Here is a 21,251-nt window from a genome sequence, read left to right as displayed (position 1 = left end):
TTTTATTCCTCAATTAAGAAAAGAATTAAGTATATTGTTGTAACTAGTAGTTAAATCGCCAAATTCTACTCTGGATAAATACAAGCAATTTTTTGACTTTAAAATATATTGACACATTGTGTATGTTAACTCAGATCCAATGAAACTATGAGGCCTGTTTTATGGGTTAAATATTCTATTTTTTATTAAATATTTTAAATGTTAATATATGCCTTTCAACAAATATCTTTAGTAACCACAATAGACACTCAAATTATAAAAGCAACAGAAGAAACAAAAACTGTCTGGCATGTAAAACCAACCTTAATGTGATTATTAACTGCAGGTTTTCTAAATTAAAGTCAGGGAGCCTCAGATTTCTTCCTGGTGAAGTAATATTATTCTCATGGCGAAAGGTTGTAAACTGATTCTGCTTTTCTTCATTGTCACTAATCTCTTGCATTCTGTTTGTGATAACGGACTGATGGGAGATTTTCTGCTTGCTTAGAAAAGGCCTCTAGGTAGGCAGCAAAATAAATGTCAGGTGACTGGATTTAAACAGTCTTTTGTAGTTAGCTTAGTGTTCTAGAGTAAGGTAAGAGGTGTGTAGTTCAATGAGCTGCTCACTATGCCAGTGAAGAGAAAAAATAAAACTCCCAGTTTTGTTTTACACTGCTACACAAGCAGTGTGGAGACAGAGGACAATCAAGGAAACTTCACATGCTATTGTTGTGGTTGTTTTAGATGGCTTAAACATAGATGGCTTGTTGAACTGCAAATAAGCCTTATAGTTTATTAGTGAACTCAATATATGACCGGCGCAGCTCCAATGAAACAGGAGACAGGAGACGCTTTTGTGGACGACAGTTAACTGCTAGTTTATTTACGCAGGCTCTGGTTTATATATTTGGCCGTGACCAATCACAGGCTGCCACAAGGAAGCAGGGCGGGAATGGGATGCAGACTCTAGCTACTATATCCAGCTGTGGCCAATCAGGAGTTGCCACAGAGTACGAGTGAGCGCGGGGTGCGCACGGGTTGGCTAATTTAAAGAGGAATGTAGTGCATTGCGGAAGCTGGCGTGATCCTTAGTCCCGGCTGGGATATGGTATGTTGAGCGCCTGTGCCCAACAATATATAGTTACTATTGTGGCAAATGTGTAACAGTTACGTTTAGAGTCAGACCAGCCCCACTCAAAATCATAAAAATGACAAGGATCATCCTTTCAGTGTTCTGCCTTAATCTTCAGTGGCCCTTTACTAGTGTCCTGGTGTAACAAGCAGCTCTCTTGGCCTTAGCCTGATTTTACACTCCTGTCTTACCCTTAAACCTCATAGCCTTCAAAGTCATTTGGGTTTTAGAAAGGAGTATGTTACACTATTCTCTTTGCTTGCTAGATGAGGCATTAGCTAATCTGATACACAACTTTCAATAAAAGTCTTGAGGTTCTTATCTCAGGATATGAATGAAGGCTATAGGCTTTATAAGCCAACCTGATTGCCAGTTTGAGAGAGAAAACAATAGTGTCTTGAGGTAGTAGACCTTTTATGTCCTTCAGATAAAACCGCATAATCAGCCTCTCCATTGGTTGGAATTTTGCTATGTATATAATATAGTGGTTAATGCAGAAGTTTCTGCCCTCCATTTTAATAGAGATGTGTTGTTTAGCTATTATTTTTAGTATTAGTCATTAATATGAAATGTGCATATATTGTGCTGGAAAAGTTTCCTTTAATTTTTTCAGTTCTAATTTATGACAGTTATTTTCAGAAATGGGTGTGAAATTTCAACAAATTTTTAGCATTTCTTTAAAATCATACAATTTTCTCATATGACCTAATGAAGAGAAATATATTATCAAAGCCCTTTCTTTGCATTTCCAAGATAAACTCTACTTGATCATATAAAATTCTTTTAGTGAACAGGTGGGTTTAATTTATTAAGATTGGTGCTTTTATATAAGTGAAAATATAGAATTTCTGGTATTTTACTAATTGGATATCTTTAGCCTTTGAGAATGTGTTCATCTTCTCCTGCTAAAATTAGTTCACTATGCCAGTCTTCTGCCATCTCAAAAATCAAGAAAATATCAAACTCATAAAATAAAAGACAGGGTGCCATAAAGAAAAATAAGAACAGAAATCAGTATCAAAAACAAAAGTAGCTGAATGTGGTGGCGCATGCCTGTAGTCTCAGCACTTGGGACTCTGAGGTAGAAAAATCACCACAAGTCCAGGCCAGCCTGCACTGCATAGTAAGTTCAAAAGTTAGCCTGAGCTACACAACAAGACCTTGTCTCAAAAAGCAAAAAGTAAATAAAGTAGAATGGTTGAAAATTATTATTATGAAAATCTTTTTGAGAGCAGGATAAAAAGATAAATGACATTTAAACATTGTAGAAAAATAAAATACAGGCAGTCCAGAGACCCAAATCTGACAAGATGCAGCAAGACAAAGAAAACTTAGAGGCATACATTATTATGTTTGCCAGAATGTAGGGACACCTGAGACCAATTTTAAGGACTTTTCAAATTCAAGTACTATACATAGAAAAGATCCTGGGAAAATATATGGACACTGAGAATATTTAGGTGGTTAATACTTCTGTGGAGCCAGGTATGGTAGCACCTATAATTCCAGCACTTATGAGGCTGAGGCAGGAGGATCACTATGAGTTCAAAGCCAGCCTGAACTACAAAATGAGACCTTGACTCAAAAAAAAAAAAAAAAAGAAGAAGAAGAAAAAAAGAAAAGGAAAGGAAAGTTCTCTGGAAATGTGGATCCAGCCTGAAGAACAGAAACCACAGCCCTCCCCAGGAAAGCCACAGACAAGGGAACAATAAACCCAAGTGCAAGAGTACGCTCAAAAGGTACTTCAAGTGGCAGGAGGTTCCACAGAATACAGGGTGGCAGGGAAACCCATAACAAAAAGACAACATAGACTAAAATGTGGAGTGGCATAGCGAAAACATTTGATACCAGAAACATTCTCCTCTGTGTACCACAGCGTGGTACTTACCATGTCACAACTGTGCAACTGCCTCCATAATGGCTTTTCATGTTGTAAACATTTTACAGATGGGTTTCCACTTTCTAACTTCCCCAAATTGTGGATGGTACTGGCACACTCTTCACCCAAATACATCTTCCTCTTTAGTGACAGGTTTGTAGGCAGGAGTCTCTGCACCAATGACACCATATTCCACAGCCTCCCCACCTCTGATGTAGCTATGCTACTAATTCTTTTCAGAGGAACATAATGGAAATAATGTGTGTTCAGAAGAACTCTGACTCATTTTTTCCTTCCACTGAGCTGGACGACTAATTGCCTGCAACTAAACCACACCCTGCAGGCAAAGATGGTCTCCCTGAGGAGCTGTGGAAGGAGACATGTGATGAGAACCCAGATGCATGGAGTGAGGCACACTCAGTGACAAGTGATGAACAGGAAGAAAAGTACAGCGGGCTGCAAAGGCAGAAGGTGAAAGCTGTCCCTTTCATAGGTTCTAGAAGAGTTCCCTGAGAGGTGACATCTGAGCAGAGATCCGAAGGAGGGCAAGGCTGGCTGAGCACAAGTGTGACACTGACCGGTGTAAAGATGGCATGCACAAGGCTTTAAGGCCGGTGGTGCCGGTGCTCAGGAGGGGAGGGTGGGGCACAGAGGGCAGCATGGCCCACGGGGTGGCAGAAAGAGTTACAGAGGATGAGACTGGGGCCTAGAGGACCCATCAGCAAGGTAAAGACTGTGGCTGTTTCTCTGAGATGGGAAAGTGCTGGATGACTGAGCAGAGGTGGGCAGAGGTCACTTAGACTGCAGAGAAGAAACTGGCAGGCAGTGTGGAAGCAGAACAGGCCGAAGAACCATACACAGAAGCGATTACTTGTGAGTGTAAGGTACATTGTTTTTTCATTGAAAGCCCTAGGTACTGCATTTTTAAAAAGATGTGTATATGCATTATTTGACCTTTAAAACTAATTTTTTTTTAATCATGAAGGGATAAAGGGCTGGGTGTGGTGGTGTACATCTGTAATCCCTGCACTCAGGCGGCTATGGCAGGAGGATTGTCTCAAGTTTGAGGCCAGCCTGGGTTACAAAGTGAGCTCAAGGCCATCCTGAACTACAAAGCAAGATCCTATGTCAAAAAAATAAAAAAATAATAAAATTAAAACAGGCTAGTGATATAGCTTAGTAAAAAGGCCCTGGGTTCAGTTCCCAGTATTGCCAGGGAAGAAAAAGGAATACAGGGCTAAGGGTATAGCTCTAGTAGAGTACTTCCCTAACATGCACCACAGTTCAGTCCCAGTGCTGCAAAAACAAAGAAGAAAAGAAAGAAAACTGTTTACCTTTGACACTTCCCCATATCAGTATTTACGTATTTTATTTTATTTTTATTTTTTTCTGATACCAGGGTTTTCAACTCATGACCTCCCACTTCTGGGCAGGCACTTACACCATTAAGCTAAATACTTGGGACTCCATACCAGTATATATAGGCCTACCTCATTCATTTTAAATTTTAATTTTTAAAAATTTTAAAACCTATATTGACTAATAGAAAAAAAACTTCATGCGGTGGCATATGCCTGTAATCCCAGCACTCTGGAAGCCTGAGGCAGGAAGATCACAAGTTAAGAGCCCAACCTGGGTGACTTGACGAGAGTCAAGTTTAGCTTAGTTTGCCAAGGCCCTGAGCTCAATCCCCAGTACCACTAAATATATATATATATATATATATATATATATATATATATATGTATAAATATATATATATATATTTATATACATACATATATATAGAGAGAAAATAATTCTAAAATTTATATAGACTCATACAGAATCTCATGTATCAACAGTCTTGTTAAAGAAGAAAGCTAGAGGCAATCACATTCCCTGATTTCAAAATATATTACAAAGGTATGGACATTAAAAGACATACTGACTGACTGTTGGAACAGCCCCAGAAATAAACCATACGTAATACACTCAACTAATCTTCAAAAAGGGTGCTGAGAATACACGTGAGGAAAAGAAAGTCGCTACAACAAATCATGCTTGAAAGCTTTATATCCACGTGCAAAAGAATAACATCTTGCACCATACTCAAAAATAACAAAATAATGAGACCTGAAACTGTAAAATGTACTATATACTGACAGTTAGGATATAAAGTGGAATGTCTTACAGAAAGTAGTGTAGCAGTCCCTTTAAACATTAGAACTAGATTACTGTGTAATCCAGCAGTTCTTCCAGACACACGCTGAGAGTGAGGTTTCCGCATGCGCGCACCCATCAGCCTCACAGCCTCGTGGGAGCAGCCCACCCCGGGCAGTCTGTCCTGAAGGAAAAAGGCGGTCCTGCTGGTGCAGCAGTTCACATGGACCTGGAAAACACTTGCTCAGGAGAGTGACCCAGTGACAGACAGATACTACGTGATTGCCTTTTATAAGCCATCTAAAATAGTCCAATTCACAGAAACCAAAAGGAGAATGGTGTTCGCCAGTGCCGGAAGGGAGGGGAAAGAAGGAAATGCTTTTCAATGATAAAATGCTTCCCTTACACAAGAGGGATAAATTCGAGAGATCTGCTTTACAGCACTGTTATTTATAGTTGACATACGTCATAAGGCAGTAGATGGCATGTTATCTGTGCTTGCCACAATAAAAATCTTCACCAAAGTATCGTTTCCATAACAGACTTAACCATTGGAAGTGTACAATTCAGTGGTCATCAGTACCTTCAGAGTGTACAGTGCTACATTTGAATGTTTCCCACTCAAAATGACCCTTAACCATATTTTCAGTCCTTCCCGGAAGACCCTCTTTCTCTAAACCCCAGGCAACTACTAGTCTTTTCTTGTATCTAAAACTGCTTTTCCTGGAAATTGCATACAAATTGAATTGTAGAGTTTTATGTGTTGTGTTTTGCATCTGGGTCTTTTAGCTTACCATAGACTTTCTTGGTTAAGATGGGGAAGGAGTGGTTACTGAGGATCAAACTCAAGACCTTGCACTTGGCAGGCAGGCACAATGGCACTGAGCTATATCCCTGGCCACAAGCTCTCTTGGGGTTTGCTTATATTGTAGGCACCAGCAGTTCATTTGTTTGTATCCCTCAGTTCCATAGATAGCACCCACAGTTGGCTCATTCAGTCTCTACTATTTGGTTATTTGAATTATCTTCACCTCGGGGTTCTGAGGGATAATACTGCCTTGAACGTCAGCATTGAAGTTTCTATATGGATGTATGTTTTTATTCTCATGGAATCTTGCAAGTGGAATTATTATGTGCTGTTTGGTTTGGGAGAGTTTTTTTGTGTGGGATTTGGTTTTGACTTTGTTTTTTTAGGCATTAGGGATTAAATATAAGGAGTGTTAAATAAACTGCATCCCTGGTCCATTTTATTTTATTTGAGACAAGGTCTCACTAAGTTGCCCAGGCTGACATGGATCTTAATAATCCTCCTGCCTCATCCCTCAAGTATCTTTTTGTTTTGTTGTGTTGTGTTGTGTTGTGCTGTGTTTTGTTAAGAGAGGGTCTCACCCACTATGTATTTCAGGGTGTCTTTGAACTCACAATGTAGTCCAGGCTGGCCTTGAACTCAAGGGGATCCTCTTGCCCCAGCTTCCTGGGTACTGGGACTGTAGGCCCCCAAGTGTTATCTTTAACTTTTTAAGAAGCAGTCAAATTGTTTTTCAGAGTGACTGCCACTTTACATTCTTACCAGCAATACTTGAAGGTTGCAGTTTCTCCTTGCCAGTGTTCATTTTTTTTATTGTTATCTGGGACTCATAGACCAAAACCAGAAACTTTATGTGAAAGTCTGAAAATTTTCCTAATATCTGTGTGAATTCTTAGGGCTCATATTCTTTATCCCTCTAAAACATGACCTAGTATGCCCTCTTTGTACTGTATTACTTTGGATTCTTTAAAAAGAATTCCACTTGTGTGAAAGCCTTATGCAGGAGTGGCTGTCAAGTAAGTGAAGCCTGCCACTTACTCAGTGATCAACACTGCTAGTGATTTTGAAAGGGAAATAGAGGAATACCTTGAAAGAGCAACTTAAGTCTGTCCTAGCAAGGCATGGTGGTGCATGCCTATAATACCAGCTATCCTGAGGAGGCTGATGCAGGAGGATTGTAAATTCTAGATCAGCCTAGGAAACCTCAGTGACATCTGTGTCCAGATCTTTCTTTCTCTCTGGTCTGGTCTGGTTTGGTTTGGTTTGGTTTGGTTTGAACTAGGAGTGGAACTCAGGACCAGGCAGCAGCTGTGCCACTGAGCTATTTCCCTGGCCTCTCTCCTGATAAAAAGGGCTGAAGGTGAAGCTCAAATCCATACCTAGTATTATCCAATTTACTTGCTTATCAGTTTCCAGTTCCTTATTTCCTTTCTGGCTTCAGTTTTTTGTTCAGTTTGTTCAGTTTTTTCTTCTCTCTTGCTGCCTTTCATTTTGCCTCACTTTCTTTCATCTTCCAGATTAACCTTCAACCTGTTTTAGATTCTCGGATCTATTTTATAGAATGATTTGCTCCTTCCTCTTAGACTTGGTGGCAGTGACAGCTAGGCCCAGGCTGGCAGTAGGAGCATTCACTCTCTGCCTGAAATGCTTGCCAGACTGTCTCTTTAAAAAGATTTCATTTTTTGGAGGAATTCATAAAACCACCTAGCTAGATTTTGTACATTTCTATTTTTGCATGTCAAAAGCTAATTTAAGTGTTCCAACAAATGAGTGACAACTCCTTGCAGGCCCCTGACCAAAAGAAACCTTTCTTTTGCTCAGTTCTGTTGTCTTCTTCCTCAGCACACACAGCTCAACAAGGAGCAAACAGAGCAGAGAGATATAAATGAGGTGCTCACCTTGTCTCTGGATTTTGAACTTTTGCACATCAGTAGGGTGACAGCAGGCACAGGCAGATACAGCCAACACACAAATTGGGGAAACTGAAGTACAAGAGCTTGATTCTCAACCAGATTCACACAGTGCGCAACTGATAGTAAATAACTCAGGAGAATCAGTGCAGGACCTGCTTCCGGGAGAGGTGTGACCAAGCTCTGAAACTGTCTAGACCCAGCCTTTTTGGGTTATTCTTCTGTCACTGGAGCCAATATTGATTTAAACATAAGATTCCTGTAAAATTTAAAAGCAGTAAGCAGTGATTTTTGAGCTAGACATCGTGGTGCACACCTGTAATCCCAGCACTCGGGGCTGAGACAGGAGACTTACCACCCAAGTTCAAGGCCTGCCTGGACTACATAGCAAGCTCGTGTTTCTAAATAAATAAGTAAATAAATAAATAATGATTTCTTTTTTTATAAGCACAGTCCTGATTGATTTAAAACCTCTTGAATGTGTACAATAACTAGATTATAAGCTCCTTAACATGAAGGCAATGCTAAGTGAATCTCTGGTAAGAGATTAGAGTCTGTAAATGTTTCATTTATAATGTCATGTCTAGTGAACCACACAATATTTGAACTAAAAGAGATCATCAGTGCAGTCCTTTTGTTTTGTGGATAAAAGAGTAAAGCAGAAAGAGAACAAGATTTAGAAGAATATGCAATATTGGTACCCTAACTCTGCTGTTTGTAGGCTTTCAGTTCCTCAGATCTCAAAATTTCAACTCATTCATCTGTGAAAGCAGCATTACACAGTCATACATCATTATTAGAATCCCCTTTGCTTTACAGAGGAGCTCTAGAAAGACTTCATTAGGTCACGTTGACCTTTGGGTTTAGTAAAAGCTTTATTTTGAACCCAAACTGCATGATAGCACTATGGTTTTTTTTGTCCTAGTTGAAGTTAAATCTCTTCATTTCCTGAGGTGCTGTGCCAAAGGTGGACAAATCTGAGTGCAAAGTATTTCCTGTCCCTGCAGAATGGCTATGTGAGGTCACAGTGCTCCTGAGAAGCCCCATAAGCAGTTGCTCTCCCATACGCCTGTGTCAGTATTTACACTGTGGGACCATTCAGGATCTCAGCAAGCTTATACATTTGCTCATCATCTTCAGTACTCATTCAGGCAAAGCCTATCTGCACAGTACATAAAACCTTTATATATTTCCCTTTAAGAGTCTTATTTTTTCTATAGCTAAATGTTCTATGTGACAGATTCACTCAGTTTGTAATTTATACTCATCAGAAGCCCACATCTTACTAGGAAGATACTATTTTAAAATCTATTTCTAATTTACTAGTTACAATCACATGTACCTTGAGTACTATGGACAATCTTAGTCATAAAGGACTGGCTTGACTGACAATATAATTAGTGGTCTGAAAACAGCATCAGGCTTTATAGTGAGGATTTGTTTTATGGGGTTTTGTTTGTTTGTTTGTTTGTTTATCTTTTTTGAGATGGGGTCTCGCTATGCAGTTCAGGCTGGCCTTGAGCTCACTTTGTAGCTCAGGCTGGTCTCAAACTCACAACGATCCTCCTGCCTCAGCCTCCCGAATGCTGGGATTACAGGCATGAGCCACCACGCCCGGCTCAAAGATTTGTTCTGTTATTCAAAGTTATTTAACCTCTTACTTGTAGCTTAAAGATACAGCAGCTCATTAGACTAGTGACCTTGGAGCATATATTTAATGCAGTTCAGAATCACTTTCTTGTCCTAACAATTTTGGGAAACTATTGAGATGGGAGGAAGATAGGCAAATATATATTGGTTTGTTACAGTAGTCCCAAAATAAAACAATAATATGTGCAAAAGCATGCTGCTATCTTTGAAGTGTTTTCTCCTAAATGACATCTATTTAGAGAGGTAATGAACCACTCAATGAAAGATTTGTTTATTTATTTATTGAGACAGGGTGTTACTATGCAGTTCAGGCCAGGCTTGAGCTCATTTTGTAGCCCACACTGATCTTGAACTTGCAGTGATCCTCTTGACTCAGCCTCCCAAGTGTTGAGATTACAGGCCTGTACCACCATGCCTGGCTAGGTCCCCCTTTTTAATGGTTAGGATGAATACAGTTGTTATCCCTTGTATTTTACTGTTCAGGCAGAGAATCCAGAGAAAAGTTTAAAGACACTGGGGAAATAATAAGGGTGAATAGCATTGCTTTCTACCTTTGGGAAGTACTTTTCAAATGATTTATTTAATGTGCATTTTGAATTTGAAAGCTACAGTAGTTCTATTATAATGAGTGCTAAATTCACATGGCAAGTTGACCAGAAGTAAAGGCAACAAATAAAAATAATGCACCTCTTAGTTACATAATTTTATTATTAGAGTAATATTTAAAATAACAGTCAGCTGGAATTTGTCTTCAGGTTATTACCAATAGTCAGTTTTTTTTCTGAGTTATCTGAAGATGCCAGTAATATGAACATACATTTTATACAGCTCAGAAAATTCTTCTTTATATTGAGCAGAAATATGTGACCATATAGTAAGTATCAACTGATTTTAGCTCTACTCTATGAACTCTGATTTTCCTTCTGCTAATTTAATATTCTGTTGCTTTCATCAATGTTTTCACTAGAGGGAATAAAATCTATTTTAGATTTTTTTTTTCATTACGTCTCTCAAAACTCATATGTTCCATCCTTCGTTTTAGGGATCCTGTTTCTTGTGAATTTTATAGAGAAATTTAAGCATTAATAAAAGAGGTTATAAAGCTTTTTCTGCTTGACATCAGAGCTTGGTAAGACATATTTTCCCAAAATTCTACAGTCTCTATGACTGTAATATACAGTGAGTGCCATGGTTTATCCAAGCCTTCCATATTGCTCAGATTTTGAATAAGAGAGATCTCATCCATGAGACCTATGTAGGATTTACATGTCTTCTTGCAAGAGTAGACTACAGGGGGAAAGTCTTGCAAATAACTAGTTAAAAACCTACAGAAGTCAGAGGCTAGTTCCCACCATGCTGTGGACGATGCAAGGAAACTGGACTGCAAAACTAATCAGCATCTGAAGATAGTTTCCATTTTTGGAAATACTAGTGATGGAAAGACTCATACCCTTAACCACATTTTCTTTGTGGCCATGAAGCCTTGAAAACTTTCCCTGCCTGGGAGTCCTGCTTTTTGGGCATGTGGGCAGTGTATGACCCAATCTATAAATTAGCAGTGATAGACCCAGAAGAGCTCTTGGGGCCTTCTTGAGTCTAAATCAGAGGACAGGACCACTACTTTTGGTCCTGGCCATCTTAGACTACACCAGTGGGACTCATGCAAATTGACCACATGACAACCTCTTCATACTCTTTGGGAAGCTTGCCAGAAGCCGTCACTAAGGAGCATAAAGCTGCCACTGCCTAGTGTCACCTCAGAGTCCCATTATGCTCTGGTCTTTGAAGTTATTGTTTCCCATGAGACAGTGCACACTCAGCTACTGGGCTGTGGTCACTCCTCAGAGGTGGCAGAGAAGCTCATCCAGGACATACAAGTCACTGCAGTTACTCCCTCCAGTGTGATAGCAGACTACACCTGCAAGGCCTCCTGAGAGGGGCCAGGAAGTCAGCACAGTTCCCAGAATATCTGCTTCCATAGACTCCCCGGATGGTATCTCAGCATGCCTGGTCCAAGTGTGTGATCCTGCACCCCAGCTGGTGTGGTCTTTTAGAACCAAGCGCCTGTGGATACTGTGGTGCGGACAGAGATTGTGTCTGTGTGGTTTGGAGCTGATAAACTACCGAAGGACAATGATGCTTCCCAGTTCCTGTTGGACAGGATGAATTTCTTAGCTCAGCAGATATCTTAGCTTAGCCTTGGGCTCATCGAGGCTTTCACTTGCTTACTGAGACCCAGCTCCCAGATTCTGAACTGCAACAAATGTGTGACATCTTTAGAGACAGTGACTCTGAGCATCACTGTCAGCCCTTGGGACAGCTTCTGTGACAGCTCTTCATCCAACACCTGGCCAGTACCTGAGCATGGCTGGGGACCTGCAGCCATGAGGGTGTGTGACAACTATTATGACAACAAGAAGCCCAGTTAGACATTAGCAAGACATAGGCAATGACGAAGATAGAACTTCCTTGTTCAGAAGCCAAGTAAGATTGTGCAGAGCACCTTGGGACAATGGTGACAGCCACTGAGAGAGCACTAGGCCTGGTGGAAAGGTAGGTTGCCTTTATGTCCATTAAGAATAGTAAAGAGTACATGTCTCCTTCATGTGCACACATGAAAGGCACCTGGAGTATACTGAGGTTGCCGCTGCCTATAAAGACTTGCCCTACTCTGTCCCTAGTGCAGGCGCAAGGTGGGTGTGGCAGCAGGTCTTCCCCACAAGAAGCAGCCCAGGGCAGAGCTCTCATGTTACTGGTCACCTTTGGCTCCTGGAGAGTGGGATCCTAACTCTTAAGCCTGTTTTAGTCAGAGATCACCAAGCTCAGTGTTCAGGGCGCTGGAGTGAGCTACGGGTCAGAGGTTGGGCCTTCAGCCCTGAGAAGAGAAAATGCAGTGGCCTTGCTGTCCCTCCGAGAGTGTAGAAGGAACTAGAACTTCCTCAGCAGCATTTCCTGCTTGCTGAGGTTCTGTCTCCACCCGGCCTTCCCAGAACGCTACCCCCTGCCTCTAAACTAAAGTACCTTGCGCTTTCTTTGCCTCAGCCCTTGATCTGCTTCTCGGTGTCACGTTAGGGTTTCTTATTTTAAAGTGTCTTAATTTATTGTTCAAGACACACAACCTCTCTAACAATTGAAGAGGTAGTCATGAGAAATCTTCCAAGGAAGCAGCACAGCATAGACTGTCAGTTGTTTTGTTTTTAAATATATATAAATATTTCAAAAGATCATAAAAAATCTCTATCTCTACTCCTTGCAAGAGATATCAAATGAATATTTCTCATCAAGAGTTTGGACATACATATCTGTATGATTGGAAAGACTGTGGTGCTTAAATCCCATCATCAGGTAGAGTTTGTCTTTAGTGGCCAAAAAAGAATTAAAGCAACATAGTTGTTGGCTGAGCTGCTGGCAGAGCTCTGGGAGGTGCATGGGTAGTCGTGGCTGATACGAGTATCTGTGATGTGTGCCCTGCTGTGGGTTAGTGCTTCTCAGACCTCCTTCCTGTCTCCTGTGGCCTAGCAACTGAGATCTTGCTTTAGACTTAACTACATATGATATGTCTCTTATGATACAAGAGACTTCCTGCTGGTAATAAAAGAAAAAAGAAACAAAAAAGATCATCTGCAATTGTACATGACCTAAAGCAGAATACATAGTGAAGAATTTATTATGAGCCATTAAAAATAACGTAACACCGTCAGGAGGTATTAAGTATTTAAGTAATTGTTGAACCACATAGAATTGGAAAAATGACTATACTCTGCCTATGATGAACACTATAAGTTGTAAGTTTGCCTTTCAAGTGAAAGAAGAAAGAAATGGCTCCAAGATGATAGTAACGTCCCAGCAGCTTCATTGTTGACATTGAGGATCTAAAGAACACAACTATATGTGGTGAACAGACCAAATACTGACAGATAGATAGAGCAATAGACAGATGGGTTCTCCATCAAAGCCAAGAGCTAGCCAGGTAGTCTCAAACCAATTCAGTGACCTACAAAGATTGGAAGCTTGTTCTTGGTTAAATATCAGGAGGCTGGAATGATACAATCTATGTTCTAATAGTAGAATGGCATTACTAAAAGAGTGACTCTCTGAAGTATGAAACATTTCCACATATCATTAGAATTTGTTTACTAAGAAAGATTTCTGAGTTGGGGTCTACTTGCAGAAGATTTTTTTTCTTTTTTTCTTTGTGTGTGTGTGGTACCAGGGATCAAACTCATGGCCTTGCACTTGGCAGGCAGGTGCTTACACCACTAAGCTAAATTCCCAGCCCTGCTTAAAAAGATAAATTAACACATTTACTCTACTAGTCCTTCATATAAAGAGAAAAAAATCTGTAGGAAAGCCTTTATCTGGACTTTAAGATGTCATAGACTAGTATGTATCCCAGGCTATAAGATTCTTAAGACCAAATACACTTGTAACTTTGCCATTGAGCTCAAATGAAGAGTTAACCTGAATTTCATATGTGACTATATATATATTAAAATTTATGAATCTAGCCAAGAATAAGAAAAATTTTATGTTCTGGACAATATGCCTTAAGCTTTATTGTTTAGATAAAATATAACACAGTTTTATACCTGCATACATCTTTGTATGTAATTTGCCAGACTATATTTTTAATTACTTTCTTGGTACATTTTAAATATGCATAATGATCATGTTCCTCGTAGGGAATTTGTTGCTATACATAATGTATCTTGATTCTTCTTTTTTCCCTAATTCTCTCTCCTTCCTTCAACCCCTCTTTCCCATTTTGTCCTTCTTTTCTCCTTTTCCCTTCCTTTCCTCCACCCGTCCCTTGTTCCCCTTCCCATTTGAACTTTTTCTTCTTATTTCTCAGTATGTACTATAAATTTTGGTACTTTAGCCTTTCATTTTCTCACACTAGAGAAACAATGTGATAATTAAATAATGTATGTCTAGTTTATTTCACTTGAGTGTGGTCTCAGGGTACATCTATTTAGCTAGAAATGTCTCGAGTTTATGTTCTTTATGGAAGAGCAGTACTCTATTACATTAAAAAAGACATGCGTACATCTTTATCCATTCATTGGTTTATGGACATTTGGGCTGTTTCTAAGATTCAGCTATACAAACTGTTCTGATATAAACATAGATATGTATATATCACTGTAGTATAATATTTTTTGTCGGTGTCGCTCCCGGCCGGCAGGAAGAACACGCAACAATATCTGGCGGTGGTCAGGCTTTTCTTTATTCTCTCCTTATACAGTCTGCCCCGAAGCCTCTACCGGTCCGCTCTCCGCGGCTCCTTCCGTGCTTCTCTCTACAGTCTGTCCCGAAGCCTCTACCGGTCCGCTCTCCGCGGCTCCTTCCGTGCTTCTCTCCTACAGGGGTGGAGGTACTGGCTATATATAGGATTGTGGCCTCCAATCAAATCAAGGCGGGTCGCGTAAGCTGATTGGCTAGCAACATTTACCCTGCGAGGCGGGAACTTAGTGGGGTGATAGGGATCAGGAAGCAGGAAACAGGCGCCACACAGGCGGGCTCGATGAGAGGGGTAATCTAGCTCAGGCTTTTGTACTTTCCTACAGGCCTCGCAATCACCGCGTCTGATGACTTGACAGTGCCACGGCTCCCAACAATTTTTAATTCTTTCAAGATGATATGAAAAAGGGAAATAGCTGAGTCAAATAGAACCTCTAGTTATGGTTTTTTGAGGATTCTGAACACTAATTTACACAGTCATTGCACCAGTCTACATTCCCACCAATAGTGGATAAGTTTCTTTTTCCCCACAACTCCACCAGCATTTGTTATTGGTTGATTTCTTGATGATAGCCATTCTTTCTGGAGTGAGATGGAATATCTGTTTTAATCTGTATGTCTCAAATAACCAGTGATAGTGAACATTTTTTCATGTATTTATTTGCTATTTGTACTTCTTCACCTGAGAAGTATCTATTCATTTAAGATGCCCCTTTTTGAACTGGTTTTAAATTTGAGAGGCCTGGGTTTTCGTGTCTTTTGTTTTGAATTCTTTTTATATTCTAGATATTACTCTTTTGTCAGAGGAACAGCTAGCAAAAAAATTTTCCCTCTCTGTGTTGTCTCTTCACCCTTTTGGTGGTCTGTTTTGCTGTGCAAAAGGTTTTTAGTAAGATGATACATCAGTCACTGATTCTTTGTAATATTTCCTGTGAAACCAAGTTTTGTTCATGAAGTCTTTGCTTACATGTATATCTTCAGGAGTTCTACCTATTCTCTCGTTAAGCAAATTTGGTGTTTCTGTTTTAATATTAAGATCTTTGATCCATTTCAATTTTTCTTTACTGCATGGTGCTAGATGTAGGTCTAGTTTTAATCTTCAGCATGTGGGAAACCAATTTCCCAGCATCATTAAAGGGCTATCCCTCTTCCAGTAGGCCCCTTTGTCAAAGATAAGGTAGCCAAGTATGTCTGGAGTTGTTTCTGCATCTTATAATCTGTTCCATTGATCCTTGGGTATGTTTTTCATTGATCCTTGGGTATATTTTTTGTTGTTGTTGTTGTGTTTGTTTGTTTGTTTGTTGCCAGTACCATACTATTTTTCTCACACTAGCTTTGTAGTATGTTGCCCAAAATTGCTTTTGCTATTCTAGGTCTCTTCTGGTTCCAAATGAATTTTAGGATTGTTTTCTCTAACTCTGTGAGACATGCTATTGGTTTTTGTTTGTTAGTTTGTTTGTTTTAGTGGTACCAGGGATCGAACTCATGACTGCCTGCTTGCAAGGCAGGCGCTTATGCCGCTGAGCAAAATCCCCAGCCCTAGACATGCTATTGGTTTTTTAATCAGAATTGTTTTAAATCTGTATAACAGTTTTGGAAGTATAGCCATTTTAACTGTAGTAGTTCTTCTCAACCAAAAAAAGAAGGAATATCTTTGTGTGTGTGTGTGTGTGTGTGTGTGTGTGTGTGTGTGTGTGTGTGTGTGTGTGTGTGTCTTTTTGAAACAGGATCCCACTACGCAGTTCAGGCTGGCCTTGAGCTCAGTTTGTAGCCCAGGCTGATTTTGAACTTGCAAGGATTCCCTTGCCTAAGCCTCCCGAGTGCTCGGATTACAGGTGTGCACCACGATGTCTGGCTGTGAAGGGATATCTTTTGATTTTCTGATGTCCTCTTTGATCTCCTTTTTCGTAGCACTGCAGTTTTCAATATAAATATATTTTACTTCCTTCATTAGATTGATTTCTAAGTTTTTCTTTTATTTTTTTAAATGCTATTGTGAAAAGTGGTTTCCCTAATTTTTCTCTATTTATTATTTGTGTATAGGAATGCTATTGATTTTTGAGTATTGGCTTTGTATCCAGCTACATATGCTACTGAATTTGGCTATTAAAACTAAAGGTCTCTTGGTGGAGTTTTGGAGAATATCATGTCATCTGCTGATTATGATCATTTAACTCCTTTCTTTCTGTCCTCCTTCCTTTTGTTTCTTTCTCCTGTCTAATGACTCTGGCTAATGTTTCCAGAACTATTTGAGTAAGAGTGAAGATAGTTGACATCTTTGTCTTGTTCCTAATTCTAGAGTGAAAGCATTCAGTTTTTGAGCATTTAGTAGAATGGCTATTGATTTGTCATAGATGACTTTTATCAGATAGAGAAAAAGACCATCTGTTCTAAGTTTCCGTAGGGTTTTTGTCATGAATGGGTGTTAGGCTTTGTCAAATGCTTTTTCTATATCTACTGAGATGATTATGTGGATTTTGTCCTTGATCCTGTTAATGTATATTGCATTATTGATTCGCTTATGTTGAACCATCCCAACATCCCTGGAATGAAGAGTTTGAGGAGTAGCATCATTAGATGTTCTCTAAATTTCTTGTAGAATTGAGCAGTGAATCCATCAGGACCTGGGCTTTACTTTGTTGATAGGTTTTTAATTACATGTTCGATGTCATTAATACTGTTTTATTTAGAATTTTTATGTCTTCTTAATTCAGGTTTGGTAATTCATATTATCTAGGAATCTGTCCATTTTTTCTGTTTTCCACCTTATTGGAATATACATTCTTGAAGTAGTGTTAATGAGCTTCTGAATTTCTACAGGATCCATTGTGATTTCACTCTTGGTATTCCTAATTGCATAGATATGAGTCTTTTTTGTCCATTTTTGAATAAGGTTAGTTAAGGGCTTGTCAGTTTTATTTAATCTTTCAAAGAACTAACTCTACAGGTCATTGACTGTATTGTTTTTTTAGTCTCAATTGCATTAATTTCTACTCTGATCTTTATAATTTCCTGCTCACACAAACTTTGGCCTTAACTTGCTTTTCTTTTTCTAGAGACATGCGTTTCAACATTAGGTTATTTATTTGAATTTGCACTGTTTTTCTGAGATGGGAATTAACCATTATAAATTTTCCTTATAGGCCTGCTTTCATTGGTCTCTTAAGTTCCATTATGTTGAATTGGCATTATTATTTAACTACAGAAACCATCAAATTTCTTCTTTAATTTCATCTGTGACACTCCTCACTTCCGGTTGTTCAGGAAGATGCTATTTAATTTCCATATGTTTATGCAGTTTTTGTGGTTTATTTAGGCTTTGATTTCCAGTTTTATCACATTGTGGTCTGATAATATGCATGTAGTAATTTCAGTTTGTTTGCGTTTATTTAAGCTTGTTCTATGAGTTAGTATGTGGTCTGTTTTGGAAAATGTCCCATGTGTAACTGCAAGAAGGTATATTCTTATGTTCTAGGGTAAAACACTGTAGATATCTACCAAGACCATTTGTTCAAATGTATAGTTCAGTGCTTGTATTTCTTTTGTTTGTTTGTTTTTTGTCCCAGGGATCAAACTCACAACCTTGTGCTTGCCAGGGAAGTGCTTACGCCTCTTTTTCTTTATCGATTTTTCTTTTTGGTCTGTTTGACCTGTCTGGGTTTTTTTTTTTTTTTTTTTTTAGTTTTTCCTTTTTATTGGTACCGGGGATCAAACTCATGACTGCCTGCTTGCAAGGCAGGCGCTTATGCTGCTGAGCTAAACCCCCAGCCCCTGACCTGTCTATTTGTGGCAGAGGGATATTGCAGTCTCCCATTACAATTGTACTATGCTTATTTGATTTTTCATATGTACAAGTGTTTGTTTTCTATAGTTGGTTGCACAAGTATTTGGTGCTTATATATTTATGATTGTTATCTTTTCCTCTTGGATTGTTATCTTAATAAGTAGAATTTAGCAGTCTCTCTTGATCAGTATTTGCTTGAAATCTGCTTTGTCTGCAAGTAGAATAGATACACCTGCTCTTTTTCAGGTTCCTCTTTCATGGCATATTTTTCATCCTTTGACTTTCAGTCTATGAATTTCTTTATGAGTTAAATGTATTTCTTGTGTGCAGCATATTTTGGATTTTGCTTCTTAATTCATTCTGCCAGTCTGTTTCTTTTCATTGGTGAATTGAAACCATTTATACTGATGGTTATAACAAATAAGTTATAACCATATAATAAGTATTAACTTATCCTTGCCATGTTATTTTCCTTTGTTGGTTCCCTTTCTTTCCCCTGTATTTAATTGCTTGCCTTACCTGGTGGATTTGTTCTTTTGGAGTTCTTGAAGTTGTAGTCTTGATTGTCTCTTTTTAGGATATCCTTCAAAACATTTTGGAGTGCTAGCTCAGTGATCATGAATTTCCTCAGGTGTCATGAAAGTATCTTATTTCTTCATCAATTTTGAAAGCTAAGACTGTAGAGTACTTCAATCTGGGTTGGAAGATGTTTTCTTTTAGGGCTTGAAATGCTTCACTCCGAACTGTCCTTGACCTAGGGGTTTGTGTTGAGAAATCTGCTATGATTCTTACGGGCTTTCTTTTATAAATAATTTTTTTTTCTGTAACAGTTCTTTTTAAACAGCTTTTAATATCCTATTCTTGTGTTGAATTTCTCAGATCTTAATGATTATATGCCTTGGTGTAGATTTTTTTTTTTAATCCTGGCTAACTGGAGATAACACCTCACTTACCTCTATGTCATGTTCTTTTTCCATGCTTGGAACATATTTCTGCCATTACTTCTGTGAACAGGTTTTTTGTGTCATTTGCACCATTTCCTGCTCTATCACTGACTCCAGTCAAGCTTATGTTATTCTTCTTTGTACAACATAGCAGTTATTGGATTGATCACTTGTGGTCCCTTGCTCTTTTTAAGAAATCTTTCTTTTTATAATCACTAACCACAAACCTATCTTCCAGATGTGATAGACTTTCCTCACACTGGCTTGTTCCGCTGTGTATACTTTCAGTAGAAGTTTTAATGTCCTAGATATCTGTTTGAATCTGTTTTATGGATTCCATTTCTTTCCTATGTTGAGCATTCATGGTTTCCATCATTTTCCTAAATGCCTCTACTTTTTTATATGTGTCTATTCTAGATTCACAAATGATGGTCATCATCTCTGTAGCTGTCTGAGAAATTATTTCTAATTTCATTTTTTCTAGACCTCATTCATCTGTTTTGTTAATTTTGCTGTTACCATTTCAGAGAGTTCAGAGGGTTAGCTTTCAAAATTGTTCTACTTCATTGGCCTCTGGATTTGCCTTTAGAGAGCCAGAAGTCTGGGGTTACAGACTGCTTTCACTACCTTTTCATTTTCTTTCTTTATTTTTTATAAGCTCAGTTTCTGTGTTGATGCTTGCAAATTGCCTATGGTAGATAGCTTTATTGCTAGAACTTTCAATAAATGACAGATTTTCAGAGATGTCTTCTAGGCATAGCTGGCTTTTGGCTTTTGAATCTATTGCAACATCCTGCCTCTTAAATTTATTGGGGATGAGAAGTCACTGCCTATCCTCTGGAGTCACCAGAAGTCACTGTACCTGTGCACATTTGAGCCATTCCTCCTACCTGGATTCAGGGAAAATGCACCGCTTGCACCTCCTTCTGTGTTGAGGTCTCTTCTCTTCACTCACCCCATGGACTCCAATTCTTGCATCAGATCCTTGCTAGGTCCTGGGCCCTGCTGTCCTCCCTTGTTGCTATATTCCAGCATCAGGACTCCAAATCTCTAGGCTATTTCACTGCTGCCCACCCCTCCACCATCATTCTGGAAATTCTTCTGGCATACTTTAAAGAGTAAAAAAATTTAAACTATACTGAAGATAAATGACATTTCGTAATGATAAAAAGGCCAACCCAGGACAATAAAACAATAGTAGACATATATGTGTCTAATAGCAAAAACACCAAAATATGTGAAACAAGAATGAGAGAAGTCAATGGAGAAATATTCAATAATGTTGCTCTTAAATTCAACAGAAAGGGGCTGGAGGTTTAGCTCAGCGGCATAAGCGCCTGCCTTGCAAGCAGGCAGTCGTGAGTTCGATCCCCGGTACCGATAAAAAGGAAAAAGACAAAAATAAATAAATTAAATAAATAAATAATAAATTCAACAGAAATGGTTTTTAAATTTTATTTATTTGTTTATTTATTTTGGTATTGGGGATTGAACTCATGATCTCATGCTTGCCAGGCAGGCACTTATACCACTGAGCTAAATCCTCAGCCCTTGGTTTTTAAATTTAAATATCCCTTCCTGGCATGGTGCACACACCTGTTATCCAGAACTCAGGAGACTGAGGCAGGAAAATCACTGTGAGTACAAGACCAGCCAGCCTAAAATATATAATGACTCCAATGCCAGCCTGGACTATATAGTGAGGCCCTGTCTCAAAAGACCAAAAATATAAAAATAACAATGCAATAAATTTAAATATTTTCAATCATAGGTCAACTAGGA

At 39.0% G+C, this 21,251-nt stretch overlaps 1 protein-coding gene across 3 annotated transcripts in view; it reads left to right on the top strand.

Annotated features, from left to right (window-relative positions):
* The window catches only part of Dnajc1 (DnaJ heat shock protein family (Hsp40) member C1), a 200,852-nt gene that overhangs the window by 167,997 nt on the left and 11,604 nt on the right, over nucleotides 1–21,251 (top strand). The window lies entirely within an intron of this gene.

This window comes from Cavia porcellus, unplaced genomic scaffold (assembly GCF_034190915.1).
Source record: "Cavia porcellus strain 051 isolate PalLab524CR breed Dunkin Hartley unplaced genomic scaffold, mCavPor4.1 scaffold_27, whole genome shotgun sequence".
NCBI lineage: Eukaryota > Metazoa > Chordata > Mammalia > Rodentia > Caviidae > Cavia > Cavia porcellus.
This window is presented reverse-complemented; position numbering and strand designations above follow the sequence as displayed.